This window comes from Rissa tridactyla, chromosome 2 (genome assembly GCF_028500815.1).
Source record: "Rissa tridactyla isolate bRisTri1 chromosome 2, bRisTri1.patW.cur.20221130, whole genome shotgun sequence".
NCBI classification, from domain to species: Eukaryota; Metazoa; Chordata; class Aves; order Charadriiformes; family Laridae; genus Rissa; species Rissa tridactyla.
The window spans coordinates 99,649,099-99,662,226 of NC_071467.1; the positions used below are offsets into that span (position 1 = coordinate 99,649,099).

At 37.6% G+C, this 13,128-nt stretch overlaps 1 protein-coding gene across 11 annotated transcripts in view; it reads left to right on the plus strand.

Moving 5' to 3' along the window:
• Positions 1-13,128, plus strand: part of CDKAL1 (CDK5 regulatory subunit associated protein 1 like 1) — a 424,992-nt gene that overhangs the window by 377,080 nt on the left and 34,784 nt on the right. The gene's annotated exons all lie outside the window — the stretch shown is intronic.

The following is a 13,128-nucleotide window of genomic DNA, read 5'->3' on the forward strand; positions in this document are numbered from 1 at the left end:
TCTCAGGAAGGTTCCTTATATTTTCATCAGTCTGTCATAAAATTAAAATGAATTTAAATTGTGTTTTTTACTATGTATTTACTTAAATACTTTTCAGAATATATTGAAGTTCTGAATATTGAGTACATCTTTCTATTTTTCTTTTCAAATTGTTTATTTAAACTTATTTATTTTTAACTGCCTCGAGCAAATGCACAAGAAACAGAAATCAGTTTCAAACAATGAGAGGAGTGAAAACAAGTTGGTGCTGCTTTGGTCTTGATTCAGACTGGTTTTGTGAAAACATTGGCTGTTGTTACTTGACATATCTTATCCATCTTATCCTAAATGACAAAAGCTTTATTGAAACCTAAGTGGCTAGTGTGAACTAAGTTTTACTGTCTGGTCTGTTGTTTCAGTAACAAGCACAAACCCAATAATACAGTACTTTAAGAACTACCTTTAACAATGAACTCAGAGATAATTAGTGACTTTTAGTGTGGATCTTTGAGCAGAGAGCGCTCGGTTGGAGCAGCCAGAGGTGCAGTACGGTATCACTGTAACCAGGAACCGTTGAAGGCCATGTAGTGTCACCTGGTCAGCTACGTACTGGCGGTCTCCAGATTACACTCAAGACTGGCTTTAATTGTTTATAATTTACACTGCTGCTTTTACATATAAAACTGCACTGGGCGGATGAGCTGCAGCAACATTTCAGAATGCTTTGCCCAAGGAGGAGGCACAGCAGTTTGTGAAAAGAGCAACCTGTGGAAGAAGGGCGAGAATCAAGGGGACTAAATCAACTAAATGGAAGTCTAAAAAGATCAGAGACCTGTTATTTCTCTTTTAAAATATAGTGCTGTGGGATTAAAAACAGAAAGTACCTTATATTTAACAAAGCTAAAAGGATTATCTGTGTTAAGGCCGAAAAAAAAAAAAAAGGCGGCTCCATGGTACGTGACTGGATTCAGTTTGCTTAAATCAGACCACCCAACCACCGTGTTCTCCTGGAACAGTATCTTGTATACAAAGCATACATATTTACTGTTAACCTCTCACTGACTTTAGATAACATTTCTGGACACGTGCATGGTATATTGTAGCCCAGTTGCCCATATGAACGCTTAAAGATATTTTCTTGAATAATATTGTTGTGGCCACCCGGTGAGCAGCCAATTCTTATCTGTAAAGCCAGTTTGAAGAGCAATGGCAGCTGTGTTGTAGATGTTAGCTGACACCTTTAAACTAAATCTTTTGCCTCACTGATCATCAGTCTCTGTGTTAAACAAGCCAAAAAACAAGCAGATAAAGGATAGATTTGAGATTTCTGTAAAAACTGCAACGATAAAAGGATTTGCCAGTTCAGAGTCATCTGCCATTTGCCGAGGATTCAACTTAACAACAAACTGATGTTTGCTTTACCATCATTTCTCTTTATTTTCAACCACTGCCCTGTGCACCATTCCATGCATAGCAGAACAATAATTTTCTTTCTAATGCCCAAGGCAGCTGGTGTGTCCTGAGTAAGAAGATTACATTTGCAATGGCAAGACAAGTATCTAAACACATTAATCTCCTAGTCCTCCCATAATTGAAGAACCTGGTTGTTGAAATTTTGCTGCCTGCTGGAGAATTTCAAAACATGGAAGGGCTGGAGTCAGACTCTGATGGCCTCGCAGTTATATCATTATCCTTCATGCAAGTCACAGTATAAGAGAGGGCTCAGGTGGCAGGGACAGAAAAAATCCTTATTACTGTATCTGCCAATCTCATTCGCACTGGCCTCCTCCTAAGAAGACAGTGCAGCTTTTAATACTGAAACAGAAACTATTTTAAAACATTTTCGTAGCTGTTTTCTTCCCACTTTACAAATTGAATGTATTATTACCTCTACAAGCAAAATGGTAAATTTCCTAGTACAGGGAAAAGCATTGTATAAATATAAGCTCTCCTGACAGACGTTCATAGATAATTCTAAACTACTTTGCTTTTTTTCATCTTTTATCCTGTTTTTAAGCAGTATATTATATTTTAAAGATGAAGGCAACCGTGGTCTGCATGTATCCAAATGACCTGTGTATTTTAAGTCTATGTGTAGGAATAGGAAGAGTACCGCTGCTCCAGACTGTTTTTCCTTTTCCATGCGAAAACCTCAGCAAGGTGTTTATTTATACGTTCCTGATGACTTGCAAATGTCTTACTCTCTGGACACCAGACAACAAAGAAAATCTGTGAAACAAGTAGCCCAAGGACAACTATGTGTTTTTTCCATGATGCCTTAGAGGATTAGACTGTATTCTGTCAATTATTTTTTTTCTATGCGGTTTTTTTAAAGAATCATTAAATGCTGAAGTGCTAAAATGCATCAAAACTGTTAAACAATTTAAAGCGAAAGGAAATAGCTATTTTCCACAGTTCCCTGACTGCATTATCTTTGGATTTTCTATCTATGCCTATCATGAGATTTCTTTAGTAGCTTCTTCAAGGATCTGTGTGTTAGGAAAAATATATGTTCCCTTCACATTCTGTGCCAAGTTTTCGATATTGCTGCTAAAAATATAATAGTACTATATTTTATTATAACATATTACAGTTAAAATGAATCAAGAACAGGTATATTCTAATACTAAAATAAAAAATATATCCACGTAAGACTGACTAATATTTTCAGTAATGTAGAAACTAGCAAAATAATGAGCACCCAAACACAAGAAGAATGGCTATAAAATGTAAAAGCACTCTGCTTGAATAACAGATTGCCCCTATTTTACAGATGGGAAAACTGGGGCGCGTAGAGAACTTAATTGATTTCCCTAGTGTCACCCTATAAATCATTGATGTGACAAGGCCTAAAGCTGATTCTCTCTGAGAGCTGTGCGGCTAACTCTTTGCCTGACTCCTTCAATAAACAGATTCTGAAAGCATGTTCTCTTCCATGCAATAATTTATACGTGATGCATGAGAAGCCTGAAGTATGAGCAGATAATGCTATTTGATCTGTATTTTGCAAAAAGCCCTTCCAGATACTCTGTTCTACTTGATCCGCTTCTTTCATAACAGATTTTGTGTTGCCGCCTTCTTTCCGTGTTCAATCTCCTTTCTCTTTGTGTGAATGAAATGGCATATCGTCTCTCCCAGGTTCTGCATTTATTTCATGCTCTCTTGAGTTTGGGTCATATAACTCATCTCAACCTCTCTGAGAGGCTAAACTCTTCTTCACTGAAGCTATGTCATGAATAATTTCCTAGAAAGTGAGGCTTTACCTCTTCTTCAACCCTGGAGCAGAGGGAGTAATAACTGTGAGCAATTTTTACCAGTACCAACCATCTAAAACGGTAAATCTGCGAGTCTTAAAGGCCCCTTCTTAGCAATGGACTCTTTATACAATGGAGAAAACACTAAATGACTTACCAGGCCCCCTCACCTTCCTTGCCTCTGTATTAAGTCCTTGTTTTCTTTTAACCAGTCCCGTTTGTTAGTGCCATTTGTAAAATACTGGACTTCAGCAGTAAGTGTCAGGCTCCTGTTGCATGAGGATCGCTAGGTACTAGCCTTTATATCTCTTGCCATGCCATCTGGCCTTGATAAAAAGAAACAGACCTGGGACAAATCTAGATTGAGTTCTTGTTTTGGGAGTATTTTCTCTGCCTTTAGAAGGACCTTCAGGTCACTTGTGGCCTATTCTCTGGCTTATCTCACTGCATTGTAGCTTAAAGGAATTTGGAAAAATGTTTGACAAATTTTTTTAATCATCAGAATTTTTGTGACAAAAGTTAAAACATGTATTTTCAAAGTGTTTCAAATAGAAATGCGACCGGTTATCTCATACTACCTGAATAAATTCTGTCTTTGATTATATATAACAAATGAAAGGGCAGATATTTTCCTTTATCAGAAGCACTCTTCAGAGGTTATGTTTAACAATATTCCTCTAAAAATGTAGCAAAAGCTCTACTCTCTCTACTGACAAGCATAATGGAATATTGCAAAATCCACTGTATAAAATGACAGGGTTCTTTTGGCAAACATGTCTGTAAGCTGTTTTAATCTATGATATTGAAAAAGGGGGGGGGGGAAGTAATATAAGGGTATGCCCAACTTTTATATTGAATTAATGATGAAGCTGCTGATAATCACAGTTAAAGTGTTTATTTGAAGATTGGATGGAGTTTATGTTTGTTTGGACGGAAATTGTTGTTCTATGAGTTCTTTAGGCAAGGAGACTCTTTTCATTTAATAATAGGTTTTGAACCAAGTATCTCAGGTGTTGGGAGGTATCTGTTTTATTATTTATACTCACCTAGAACTCTAAGGCTATGCTAGAAATATAGGCTTTCCAAGCCATAATCTATTTTCATATTGATACTGCCTTTTCTAACATTTCTGGTAAGTATGCTTAGTAATGATAAAGTACACAAATAGTAAATATTCATGTACTATGCTTCTGTAGTTTAAATAACAATACAACAAATAGGAGAGCTAGGGAAAAAGATGCCCTAGTTGTATAAAATGGATCAAAGTTGCAAAAAGTTATCCTGTAGCATGTGGGTGGTAGTAGGCAACATCTGCTGAGTTCAAGGGGTTGTTACAATGGCTTCTAAAGCATAGCATGGTTTTTTTCTCACCACTTTGCCACAGAAATCCTGTCCCTGGCTGTGACAGCCTCTCGCTGTCAGCTCCCAGTCTGGCTCACCGAAAACAGTCTCAAATCAGCACGCCCTCCTTTGCTCTCCCATCCTGAGGAGATGAGGTGCCCTGGGGGTGGTGGAAACAGTGTGAAAATGCTCACGGTTGATCACATTGCTTCTGACAATGTTGACATTTAAGATCTGATCTTTGGTATCCAAAGCAGTAAATTTACTCTATCCCTAACAACATGGAAATGTGTTGCAGTTGTATCCGAAGCTGGCAGTGTTACATGATTTGCTGAACTAATTGAGGGTGGTGATGAGGGTGGTGAGGTCTGTCCTTTAATTCCATAAAACTGGTGCAGAGCCGTTGTGTTGCTGTGTTCTGTTACCGCCGTTTTCTGGTTCCAGCCACTAATCAAATCACTAGCATATGATGTTTATAATTGAGCTCTGTCCTAAAATCTTGACAATCAGCTCTGACAATGTCAACTTTGTCCAAGCATAAATACGAAGAAATTATGTCTTTCATTTTTTTGTAATCTTTAATGAAGAGTAGAGAATCTTGGGGCGGGGGGGGAAGAAGTAGTAAGAAGCAATTACATTGGCCAGTTCCTTTTGTTTCGAAGTTCTGCAATTAAAAATATTTAAACAAAATTTCCAGTAACTCTCAATTAAATTTGTGCACAGTTTTCCATCACTGATCTCTGTCTTTACTGTAATCCCTGTCAAATTTCTAGAGCTTGAGAAACCTGAGTGACCCTGAGGTGTTTGTATCATTTTTAGCATAATAGCTAGGAAAGACAGGAGGACTACAGTGCGAATACGTGGAGAGTCAGTTGGATGCAGGACATGCTGGCTAAAATGTTATGTTAGCTAGAACTGATCAAAATAATTAGTTTATGTGAAGATACAATGTTTTTAATGTGGTAAATTGTGATGCCATTTCTACCACATCCTTTAGGAGAAAGAAACAGTCCTGAAACTGTTTAGCCAGGAGCCTTCTCATTTTCAGACAGTAAGCTTCGTTCCCGTTTCTTTAGTATGCTATACTAAAACTCTAGACCCCATGCTGGCTTTATTGGCTATCTTTTTTGCTTTTACGATATGAAGCGTGTATCAGTGTAACTGATGAACCCAGCTACAGCTATTATGCCAAGCAACATTGTCTTCAGAATTGCATCAAAACAGCGTAAAATCTAAATACCATTCTTTCCTCCTGACTTACATACCTGTTTTGTGTGATCAGCTCACACAGACTAGTTTATGCTCCTCTTGGTGCTTCTGACATAAAGAGATAAAACACCAATGATGAGAGTCTGATTCTGATCCAGAATTCTCTTTAGAGAATTCATAGTTAGCTGTTGAAGTGTAAAACTGACTAAGACGACCTAGGACTGGCTCATTTTGTGCCCGTGACAATTGTTTAAAAGACAATTTAGGGTTAATTACTAGCATTTTGCCTTTGAAAACCAGCTGCTTATTGTGTTGTTGCCTTTACTGGTGTACAGTAAAGAAGTGTAAAACAGGAAGGGGGCATAGATTCTGAAAGTGGAAAACAGTAAGTTTCGTTTTTTTCAGGGGGGCATCACTTTTTCTCCTCCATGCTTGGAGCGTCTCAATGTGGACGAAACTAAAGCAATGGTTTGTGCTTCTTCTTGCACGTATGAGGCATGTTCATAGAGTCCCTTCAGGAGCAGAGCAATTTTCAGGGAAGATAAAAAGAACAATTGTCTCAAGCTGGGTGCAGTAGAAAAGTAAGATGAAATTATGTGTTGGGCAATTCAGTAAGATGTAGGCAGAAGAAGGAAAGAAGCTAGGAGAAATCTTGCTGTTCTTGAGTTTTTGGTCTCAACTTGCTGAAGAGTTTTGCTCAGGAGTGGGAGCATTGTTGAGTCTTAGCTTTTTTCATTCCAGTCAGGTGTGGGGAAAATAGTACTCTGAAAGGAGGAAACACAGAAGAGGAAAAAGGGCAGGGGAGGAAAATAAAATGCTACTGACCTTCTGATACAATCCAAGATTGAATGAAGGCAATGGCAAAAACAAATGTATGGACTTTTCTCACAAGTATTTCCACATAATTTTGGTACATTCACATGTCTGGCTTTGAGAACATTAGAATACAGGATTGATAGCGGTTACGGGAATACAACAGTGATTTCTGCCTAGTGTGCCCCATTCATTAATACATTTCTTTTAATGAATGGTGATTTGTTTCCTATGCCTCTGATTTTATGTTGCGTTTTGACTGTGATTAATTGCAGATTACTTACAAAAGGGAATGACCATAAACGGAAATTTGAAATGATATTTTTTCTTCAGGGAACTGTTGTTTTTACATGGCACATTCTATTTGTATGTGGAGGCTTTTGTCACAGAGGCATAAGAAGATCCTTTATTCTGGAGGCCCTGTTTCACAGCTATCAACCTCCTTTGAGGATGGTCGGCAAAGACTGTAAAAACAGGCAGAGACACTCCTTCCTTGACTATTCAAGACTGTTGAGCAATGTCTAAAACTCCCTCTGAATCCCTATTTTCATGTACGCTGAAGACACTTAAATCTAATGTCTAATCATTCCTCTTGCCATACCCAAAAGAAGGTTAAAAAGATTTGTCATGCAATTACTGAACAATCTTTTGTTTTTTTCTGTTACTCTTCTGTTAGCAAAGACTTTGTACTGTAAGAAGTTTCAGGCCTGTCCAGCTACTGTATTGTTTAGTGTGTGTATCCAAACCATTGTATTGGTTTTATTGATAATGTAACCCATACACTTGGTTTGGAATTTGAAATCTGTTAGGTGAGAACATAATAGTCTGATTAGTGATGTGATATGCACAAAACTGCAGCCAAAATATTGACACCAGCTGTAATTGTTTATTAAACGCTAGTTTTTTTTAGAAAGGTTTATAATATGACGTTAACACCTGCATTAGAGATTATAGCGGGTTTGTTGTTCATCCATCTCAATAATTAATTTCACTTGCAATTAAATTGTACGGCTTGTTTCATTTTTATCTTGTTAAAATTCAACTAGAGCATAGGATGTTGCTGCGTAGTTTGAAAGATTGTAGAAACCCCTAGTGTCTTCCAATTTTTAAGTATTCCTTATTGTCTGGGCTAAGTAAGGACTTTTTTAAAGAGGAGAGGTTTGCACATAGTGGTATAGGTGTTGAAGAGAACTTAAAAAGTAGGGAGGCCTTTAATTTGACATATTTGTTTCTGATGTCATGCAAAAGGTAGCGTGCTGAGGCATATACAACAGCACACAATTGAGATTTCTGTGAAAACTTCACGCATAGCCTTAAGAATTGAGTACATTATAAAGAAAATGTTAGAAAGAAAAACTTAGTCTGTAGTAATTCTAGAACAGAAGTGATTTATCTTACGATTTTCTTGAACTGATCTCTGTTAACTTCCTTTAATGGATAATAAAGAATTGGTCAGAATTATTATTCTAGTATGCTAATGAAGAGGTGCTTCTTTTGGTTATCTTTTTTATATGCAAATAATTGGCATACTGTTTAAAAATAGCAAAATGCATCACAACTATAGTTTGACAGTAGTGACTATTAAATTCTAAGCAACGTGAAGTCACGCTACATTTACCAGTCCTTAATGAATCATTCACTTTGGTCCCTCTGTACGCCCTTGATGTTATTTGTCATTCAGCACTATGCCTCTGGAAGTGTCAGCAGTTCTAGGGTCTTACCTTGCTTTAGATTGAAGAAAACCCCTGAAGTGGGTAATTTTTGATCACATATTGGCTACCTTCAAAATAAAAGAAAATAATATCATTATCCTATCCTCATTAACATTATCAGCTTCTGACAATGTTCAGATGTTTTTGTTAGTAGCCTGTGATTCATGTATGCAAAAGGAGTTTTATTATTCTTTTGAAAAGAGAGCTGATACATATTTATATCCTTTTTTTAACTCTTTCAGTTAGTGCTACCATTTTGTATTCTGATTAACTTGCAATAATGTTATGTTATGTATCTCGTGTGTTGCTAACTGCATTAATACAGCTTTTAGTGGATTTTGGGGAAGAGTCGGGTTTGGGTTAGTGCACAGGGTCATTTTGGACCTTTGTTTTTTCTATTTTATCCCATCTGCTCTTCCTTTGTTCTCAGATGAGATGAACAGAGAGCATTGGCTTCAGTTGTAGGATGAGCAGAAAAATTGTATTGATATTTCGGAGAGAAGCCCAACTTCTGGAGCAGCCTTTTTAGTGTATTTGATTAAAAAATACCAGGCTATAGATGTATTCTGAGAGCATCCAGTCTTACTGGGGGGATTCCGGTATCATGTCAGGGAAGACCGTATTGACTGTTGATCTGTGTCGATGCTATCTTCACTTTGTCATCTGTTCTTGCATCCAGTGTTTTCACCTACCCCCAGCCTTTTCCTGCTTTCTCCTGTTTATGAGGAAGCAACATGCAGTTCTGCCTGCGATTTGCTGAAGTTACACTTATGTTAGGGCCTTTTATCATTACTGGCAATTCTCTCCAACAGCTGGTGATGCTGAATCTGTGCTGAACACAGGATTACATCGATCTGTGCTACATCAGCACCCTTCTGACAGAGCCACTGGTGAGCAGTTTAGTAGTGTAGACAAGACTTTAGTCTGAGAAAATAGATTGGTATTGCAAGTTCCTAAAGTAATTTCTGGAGAAGTGACTTGATAGGGTATTTACCAAGATGATTTATAAATTCTCATATAACTGTTACTTGTCTGGGCTTATGCAGCTGTTAAAAGAGATCACTGAAACAGGAATTGCATATTGTTGCCTTAGCAACTGCCACTTCATATTGTGCTTAAATCACTTGGAAATACGCATTGTATCTTAAGGAATTGCTTCCAACAAAAACAGCCAATCTTAAATAATCTAAAATAATTTCACTGAAGAAGCTGAAAGGATGGCCTTTCCTAACAAAGACCATCGTATTTTCAAGCGTGGTAGCCTAACTTCACCACAGGCTTAGCTTGTTTAAAAAAGCAAAATAAAATTTAAAGAACCCAAGTATTTGTTTACTCATGCCACCAGAATCCATGTGATTGACAAATTGACTGGAAGTTACAAATATTTTTAAAAGATTCCTCTGAACTCCATCTTCCATTCTAGAAGATCAGCATTAGTAGTCAAGTTTCCTTAAGGGCAGACTGTTTGTCTAGTTTTTTGTTTTGTTTGTGAGCTGTTATGGGTATGAAAGAAAGACCTTAAACATACTTTACCTACTCAGATGTTTTCTGTTTTTCATTTAGACTTTGTCTGTAGATATTTGCCACAATTTTAAGGGTTTGTTAGATCCCCTGAAAAAAGAGGGGAGAGGCTTTTGCCCGTATTACATTAAGGCAGTTGCTTGAATGTTCATGCTACATGCTAGTCTCAAATACCAGTTCTGCATAGAGTATTTTATATTGCTGTAGCAACTTCCTCTGCTTTGTGGTCACTACTCTGGGAGGTGTGTAACAATCAGAATTGGATTTTGCACATGTGGAAACAGTTTCAGAGAGGACAAGGAAACAGCCAGAGTCCCTTAGCAACGTTGTGCCAGATCCAGAATAAAACCCAGTTCTGCCACCATATCCTTTTACTGCTTAAGCCCAGGTTTGCAACAGAAGGATCCAAAAGAGAGAGACTGCTTTAAGATGAAATATGTATCTCCCATTTCAGAAAATGTATTTTTCTTTTATAATAATGCACATTATGTACATTATAATAATGTACAATATTAATAGAATTTAGAGAGATAATATGACAAGAGTTGTCAACATGCTACTTTTGTTAGCGCTTTTCTAGGCAATGAAAAGGAGAGACAAGCAAAATGCAAACTTACAGAATTTAAAAGGAATCAGATATTTTGAGGACCAGTTGTCATTTTTAGGTCACTGCTCACATCTCTGAATATAATTTTCATCTGAGCTGCATGGCAGGGTTTGTATGTGCTGGAAGAAGCTACATTTTCACAGCAGGAGACCAAATCGAAATGAAGCAGTCAGATGCAGGTGCACAGTAATAGAAAGGATCTATTTACCCTGAAGCGTGAGCAATGGGCCAAGAAAGCAGAAGCAATCTACTTCCATCTCTTGCCTCCTTCTCTCCCTACTTTTTCCCTCCCCCATCGCTATGCCAACAAATTCATAAGGGAACCAAAGAGAAGGTGTTCACTTGCTTTTAATGAGCTGCATTGCCTGCTGCTGAAGGTCTAAGGCACTTTTTTATTATGCTGATTGTGTGCTATTAGGGCTGGCTGTCTTTAGTTTATACCTAATCCTTCCTGCTTGCACAGCCTCAAGCCAGCCTGGAAAATGGTTGAAGGAGTTTGTCCTGTGGGCATCTGTTGCCTGTGTCCGTTCTGAATTCTTGAATTATGCTGTGGAAAGAGCAGTGTGTCTGAAGCATCTGTGCCTAAAACAAAACAAAACAAAACCAAAAGGCAGTTTGCTTAGATGTTATTTTATAAATCATACGATTTATGTAATCCCTTTAAAATAAAATTCCTGCAGCTTTGTTTAAAGATGGGCAGTTTAATAATGGTGGTTTAACAAAGTCAGCTGTATTGGTTGACAGTGAAATGGGACACCTTGATGAATGTTGGCTGCTTTTCATTTGGGATTCTGTAATTCTCTAGTTAAGAGCTAAGTACTTTCGTGCGTGCAAAGATGACCACTCAATGCAGCCTGTTTCCAAGGCTGCAAAAAACCTGAGTAACATAAGCAGGAGAAAAACACTGATTCGTAGCAAGTGTGACACGGTAAAATTTAGCCGCACTGGACATAAGTACCAAACACTCTGATACGGATGGTGGGACCAGTAATACCCACTATCTTTTAACAGGTATATTTGTACTACGTACGTAGCTCTCTGATCTATGTAAGAGATTGAGAATTTTGTTTTCCTTGCTAATTAGTGGCATTGTGTGACTGAGGCAGCATCGTCTAGGTTTCGGAGGAGGAAGCAGGAATATATGAAATCCGTGCAGTGAATTCTGCTGCTTACTCTGCACCACCGGAGTGGTCAGGTTCTCTGTTTCTTTCCTCAGGTGTAAAATGGGACACAGATGTGTTGTAAAGATTAATCAGATTGATGCTTGTATGATGTAAAAGATACAGGACTCTAAATATTAATACTCTGTTGCTGCAGTTCTGTATAGGGTTATGCACTAAACATAACACAATAAAAAAGAGGCACCTACCCATCTGGAATTGGAAAGCAGTGGTAGCATAAGCCCTAGTAAAGTGGCAGCTGTCTATGCTGTACGCTAGAAAAGTATTTTTGTCCTGGCATCAAATTTGCCATGCTCAGGAGCTGAATTGTTTTAATGTTACTGTTTTCCAGTCTCCACATTTTAAACCCTAACAACTCTGTAGAAAAACTCTGAGACAAGTCTGTTGTCTCCAGTACTACCTTCAGAAAGGGAGATATGTATACACCCTAAATGTTGGAGGGGCAGTGCTGAATAGCAGCAAAAAGCAGTACAAAGGAGACTTTGGAGGGAGATGGCTTCTGGTTTCGTCAAAATGGGACCATATCGTAAGTTTCTACAAACTTTGTCTTTTTTACAGGGAGGTTGTGGCATATCTAGACTTTCCTGTCTGGAGGAGAAAACACCTTCAATATATAAATAGAAGGCTTAGAGAACGCTTAATTATAATTTTTGAGAAATTTGGTTTCTAATTGCAGGATTAATGTGATTCATGAAAAGTAGGACCAGCAGTTCTCTGCTTTATAGGGAAGGACACATCATCTGCATAATTATTAAAATTTATTTTAAATAATTAGACCACAACTGAAAAATCATGAGAGAAGTATACCAAAAATGATGTAGAATGAACACTTTCTAAATTACTTTTGCTTAAATTTTGTTATACTTAGTAAAGGTCAAAATATACATGTTTACCAGAAATGTTCTGTTCATCAGAATAATCTGCTAAAACATACACACATAAATTGTGACAGTGTGCATTTTATGTTGCCTGCTTTATGATTTATTTAAATAACAAATAAAGGAAAGTAGCTTTTTGTGTGGCTTCCAAGCCGTGTACTAAGTATTCTCCACAATGTCTGGGGTCAGAATCCAAGCCAGCCTCCTTCAGTGTGAGTGGAGAGATGCTCATCGGTTCCACGATGAATTGAACTCAACCTGAAAGGAGGCTTTGGCAACTGTTTCTCAAAGAATGGAGACGGCTGTGTGTGCAGTGTGCCTCCTTCTATGGGAGACACAGAAATAGAAATACAGTGGCTATTAATACTTTTTTTTAGACAAACAAAGACTCTAGGAACTCGTAAAATTCAGAGAAAAGAACAATAAGGAAACTGTGAGAAAGATCATGCGCCACGTGTTCTGGATGTAATAAGTAATGAATCAAACTGGAACAATTACAGTTTTCATTAGGAAAAAAAGATTAGGAGCGTACGTTATCTGAGTATAATTACAGCAGGCCATTGTTGACGTTACGTAGCAATGTTTTATCAAAACATGTAAATAGGGCCTGTCTGTTGCACCCATGCTATTGTA